This window comes from Sus scrofa, chromosome 6 (genome assembly GCF_054392235.1).
Source record: "Sus scrofa isolate SSC_HxYL_T2T_F1_AM1 chromosome 6, Sscrofa_HxYL_maternal_Yorkshire_Landrace_v2.0, whole genome shotgun sequence".
NCBI lineage: Eukaryota > Metazoa > Chordata > Mammalia > Artiodactyla > Suidae > Sus > Sus scrofa.
In genome coordinates, this window is record NC_139388.1 from 61,153,850 (window position 1) to 61,159,762 (window position 5,913).

The window sequence follows — 5,913 nt, forward strand, 5'->3', positions numbered from 1 at the left end:
GGGTAAATCAGAAAGTGAATCCCAGGAAGTTCCCGTCGTGGCTCAGTGGTTAATGAATCCGACTAGGAACCATGAGGTTTTGGGTTTGATCCCTGGCCTTGCTCAGTGGGTTAAGGATCCAGCATTGCCATGAGCTGTGCTGTCAGTTGCAGACATGGCTCAGATCCCGCATTGCTGTGGCTCTGGTGTAGGCCGGTAGCCTAAGCTCCAATTAGACTCCTAGCCTGGGAACATCCATATGCCAAGGGTGCGGCCCTAGAAAAGACAAAAAAAAAAAAAAGAAAGAAAGAAATTGAATCCACATTGGCCTCCGAGATAAACCTCTTCAGCATGTCTTTACACTAACAAGAAAAATTACTTATATCCTTCAACTTAACATCTCTACTTAAATTTATATGTATCACTTCTCATTTTTTTAACCAGTAAAAACCTGGAAGCAACCTAAATGTCCAATGACAGAGGAGTGGATAAAGAACATGTGATACATATACATAGTGGAATATTATGCAGCCATAAAAATGAATGAAATAGTGGCATTTGCAGCAACATGGATAGACCTAGAAATTATCATGCTAAGTGAAGTTAGTCAGACAGTAAGACACCAATTCATATGCTCTCACTTATATGTGGATTCTAAAAAATTAGGATACAATGAGCTTCTTTGCAGAATAGATACTGACTCACAGACTGAAAAACTGATGGTTTCCAAAGGAGACTGGTTGAGGACTGGGGGGATGGGCTGGGGGTTTGGAATGGAAATGCTGTAAAATTGGGTTGTGATGGTCATTGTACAACTATAAATGTAATAATAAAATTCATTGAGTTAGGGAGTTCCCATTGTGGCTCAGTGGAACTGAATCTTGCCTAGTGTCCACGAGGATGTGGGTTCCATTCTTGGCCTCGTTCAGTGGATTAAAGATCCAGTGTTGCCATGAGCTGTGGTGCAGATCAAAGACATGGCTCAGATCCCAAGTTGCTGTGGCTGTGGCGTAGGCTGGCGGCTGCAGCTCTGATTCAAGCCTGGGAACCTCCATGTGCAATGGGTGTGGCCCTAAAAACCAAATAATAGTAATAATAATAGAGTTAAACATTTTTTCCTTTGTCGAAATAAGTGTTGTGTTTATTCCCATTTCACAAATGAAGGAACTTGGAACAAAGTTATGTTTAAAGACTCTTTCAGGCCCACTGCAGCAAGTGGGTAAATCAGAAACTGAATCCACATTGTCTGGCCTCCAAGACAAACCTCTTCAGCATGTCTTTACATGAACAGGACAAATTACTTCTATCCTTCAACTCAGCATCTCTACATAAATTTATTAGTACCCCTTCTCTTTTTTAACCAACCAAAACCTTGGCTTTCTTTCTTTTTTTTTTTTTTTTTTTTTGTCTTTTGTCTTTTGTTGTTGTTGTTGCTATTTCTTGGGCCGCTCCCACGGCATATGGAGGTTCCCAGGCTAGGGGTTGAATCGGAGCTGTAGCCACCGGCCTACGCCAGAGCCACAGCAACACGTCTGCAACCTACACCACAGCTCACGGCAACGCCGGATCGTTAACCCACTGAGCAAGGGCAGGGACCGAACCCGCAACCTCATGGTTCCTAGTCGGATTCGTTAACCACTGCGCCACCACGGGAACTCCTTTATTTCTTTTTATTTTCTTTTTAACAGTTATTTTATTGTATTTGGTTTCACTTCTCTTTTTTTTATCATTTTTTTTTTATTTTTTAGGGTAATTTATTTTGGGGAGTTCCTGTTGTGGCTCAGCAGGTTAAGAACCCGACATAGTGTCTGTGAGGATGCGGATTCGATCCCTGACCTCGCTCAGTTGGTTAAGGATCTGGCATTGCTGCAACCTGTGTCAGGTCGCAGATGTAGCTCAGATGCAGAGTTGCCATGGCTGTGGCGTAGGCTGGCAGCTGCAGCTCAATTCAATCTCTAGCCTGGTAACATCCATATGCCGCAGGTGCAGCCTAAAAGAAAAAAACATATATTTTTTTTGCTATTTAGGGCCACACCTGTGGCATATAGGAGTTCCCAGGCTAGGGGTGGAATTGAGTTGCTGGCCTGCGCCAAAGCCGTAAGCAACACCAGTTCAGAACTGCATCTCCACCACAGCTCCCAGCAACTCCAAATCCTTTACCCAGTGAGCAGGGCCAGTGATTGAACCCACATCCTCACGATACTAGTCTGGTTCATTACTGCTGATCCACAACGGGAATTCCTTATTGCACTTCTTATAATAATGCTTAATTATTCCTGATTTTTCTCTTGTAGAATATAAGCTATTTGAAGGCAGGCTCTTGTCTTCATTGCCTCCTAGATCATCAGTTTCTAGTTACTCCCAACTGACAAAATGAGTGAGTTCATTTTAATGAGTGCAATCAAGGTTGCTGGAATGTTTAGGCTCGTAGATCAGTAGGTTACATGGTCGTGGAGACAGGTAATTACATGTGTGGCGCTGGATTCCTTACTTCTGTAGCACAACAACCTAATGTTCTGAACATTTGACATATTCTCCTGCTATGTTTTGTTCACACACTCTGAATTTTTTAGGCAACACGTGCTAAACAGATCTAACTCATCGACAAAGGATTGTGTTCATGAATTTTTTTTTTAAAGCAACAAGATTTGAAATTTAACCCTAAAAACCAAAAACCATTAAAAAAAAAAAAAAAAAAAAAAAAGGACTTCCCATCTTGGCTCAGCGGAAGCGAATCCAACGAGGAACCTACACCACAGCATAGCAACGCCAGATCATAGCTTTGCTTGTGACCTACGCCACAGCTCCTGGCAACCGTGAATCTTTACCTCACGGAATGAGGCCAGGGTTCGAACCTGCATCCTCATGGTTACTAGTTGGGTTCTTAATCCACGGAGGCACAGCTGGAACTCTTACCTCTCTGAGTTATAGTTTTGTTTGCATATATGCCAGGCGTGGGGTTGCTGGATCATAGGGGTGTTTTATATTTAGTTTTTTGAGAAAATTCCATACTGTTTTTCCCTAGTGGGTTTGTTTTTTTTTTTGACATGTAAAACTTCTTCGTTGATTAGGCTCCTCGTGAAAATTTTGCACAGTCACCGCAGACACAGTCACTGCAGACTCTATACTCCTCCCTTTTGTCCAGCACCAGCGTTGGCCTTTGCAGTTCCCCCGACTTTCTTCATCCTGTTCTTGCGTTCTTTTCTCTGTTTCCTGGAGGTCTTGCTCTTCTCATATAAGCCGTGTCTTGCACGCTTGTGTTTGGGCTCATTTGTCTTTGTGTAATCATCCAAGGAATCATGACTCATGCCAAAGCCAGTTGTCTTGCCACCCCCAAAATGGGTTCTGAATCCAAAGACAAAGATGACATCTGGCGTCCTCTTGTTCATTTTGGCTAGTTTTCCCCAAATTTCTGTCTTAGGTACCGTTGCCTTCCCAGGGTGGAGGACACGGATGACCCTTTGTTTCCCTGGAAGTAGTTGGTTGGTCCTGAACTTCCTGGTCCGGATAGAAGCTGTGTCCTGCATGATGGTGGCTGGCCTTCAAGCCTCCATAGTGGTTGTACCAGATTACATTCCCACTCACAGGGCAGGAGGGCTCCCTTTTCCCCACACCCTCTCCAGCCTTGGTTACTTGTAGACTTACTAATGATGGCCATTCTGACCAGTGTCAGGTGGTGCCTCGTTGTCATTTCGAATTGCGTTATCAGTAGCAACGTTGAGCATTTTTTCCTGTGCCTATTGCCCATCTGTATGTCTTAGGTCTCCTTAGGTCTTCTGCCCATTTTTTGATTGGGTTGTTTGTTTTTTTTTGGTTTTTTTTTTGTCTTTTGTCTCTCTTTTTGTTGTTGTTGTTGTTGTTGCTATTTCTTGGGCCGCTCCCGCGGCATATGGAGGTTCCCGGGCTAGGGGTTGAATCGGAGCTGCAGCCACCGGCCTACGCCAGAGCCACAGCAATGCGGGATCCGAGCCACGTCTGCAACCTACACCACAGTTCACGGCAACGCCGGATCCTTAACCCACTGAGCAAGGGCGGGGACCGAACCCGCAACCTCATGGTTCCTAGTCGGATTCGTTAACCACTGCGCCACGACGGGAACTCCCGGGTTGTTTGTTTTTTGTGTTGTTTAATCGTATGTGTTGTTTGTACATTGTGCAGTTTAAGCCCTTGTTGCTTGCATTGTTTACAACTGTTTTATCCAATTCCATAGGTTCTTTTGTTTACATTAATCTGTAATCTACAACAGCTATTCCATTTATTTATTTATTTATTTATTTAGGTAGTCTGTTTAGGGCCACACCCACGGCATATGGAAATTCCCTAGCCAGGGGTCGAATTGGAGCTGTAGCCACTGGCCTACACCACACAACTCACAGCAATGCTGGATCCTTAACCCACTGAGCGGGGCCAGGGATCGAACCTGCATTCTCATGGATGCTAGTCAGATTTGTTTCTGCTGAGCCATCATGGGAACTCCAAGGAGGATATTTTAGATCATAGTTTTAGATCTATACTCTGGCACCCCCATGCTCTGAAATCTATACCATAGGGCATTTTACAATGACTGTCAGTTTTTCCTTGTCCTGTGGATATTAGTCAATCCCACATAGTGAAGTCGGTCCTTTGATCTGAGATGCTGTCTCCTAGAGCATAGTCCTGATTTTGCCCCCAGTAATACATAACCTGCAACTGTTGCATTGTGCATTTTCTCAGTGGACATTCTTTTTAAACGCAGTGAATTTTATTATCTTTATAGTTGTACAATCATCACCACAACCTAATTTCGAAACATTACCATCACAAATCCCCAGCATATTCCCCCCCACCCAACCTGTCTCCTTTGATAAACATAAGTTTTTCAAAATCTGTGAGTCCATATCTGTTCTGCAAAGAAGTTCATTGTATCCTTTTTTAAGATTCCACATACAAGTGATAGCACCTCATGTTTGTGTCTCACTGTCTAAATTCCCTTAGCATGGTAATTTCTAGGTCTATCCATGTTGCTACAAATGCCATTATTTCATTCCTTTTTATGACTGAGTAATGTTCCATTGTGTATATGTATCACATCTTCAATCACTCCTCTGTTGATGGACATTTAGGTTGCTTCTGTGTCTTGGCTATTGTATATTGTGCTACTATGTATTTTTTTGTGTGTCTTTTGAGGGCTGCACCTGAAGCATATAGTTTCCCAGGCCAGGGATTGAATCAGAGCCATAGCTGCTGGCCTATACCACAGCCAAGGCAATGTAGGATCATTAACCCACTGAGCAAGGCCAGGGATCGAAACCGCATTCTCATGGATGCTAGTCAGATTCATTTCCACTGAGCCACGATGAGAACTCCTGTGCTGCTATGAACACTGGGTTACATGTATCTTTTCAAGTCATGGTTTTCTCTGGATAAATGCCCAGATGTCGGATTGCTAAATTCAATGGTAATTCTATTTTTAGTTTTTTGAGAAATCTCCATACTGGTTTTCATAGTGGCAGCACCAGTTTACATTCCCACCAGCAGCGGGACAGCGTTCCCTTTTCTCCGCACCCTCTCCAGTAGTTATCGTTTGTAGACTTTTTGATGATAGACATTCTGGCCAGTTTAAGTGGTACCTCAGAGTAGTTTTGATTTGCATTTTTGTAATAATCAGTGATGTTGAATATCTTTTCATGTGTTTTTTGGCCATCCAAATCATCTGTTTAGGTCTTCTGCCCATTTTTTGATGGGGTTGGGGGTTTTTTGGGTGTTGAGTTGCAGGAGGTGTTTATATATTTTGCAGATTAATTCCTTGTCATTTGCTTCATTTGCAAATATTTTCTCCCATTCTGGGAGTTGTCTTTTCATTTTTTTTAAGTTTTTTTTTTCTTTTTGTCTTTTTAGGGCCACACCCTCAGCATACGGAGGTTCCCAGGCCGGAGGTCTAATCCGAGCTGTAGC

General features: G+C 43.1%; 1 pseudogene across 1 annotated transcript; it reads right to left on the bottom strand.

The window, feature by feature from the left end:
- Positions 1–2,976: 2,976 nt before the first annotated feature.
- On the bottom strand, positions 2,977–3,637 carry LOC110261302 (small ribosomal subunit protein eS24 pseudogene; annotated as a pseudogene). Its single transcript, XR_014806608.1, has one exon. The product of XR_014806608.1 is annotated as a small ribosomal subunit protein eS24 pseudogene (transcript).
- Between the last annotated feature and the right edge of the window lie 2,276 nt (positions 3,638–5,913).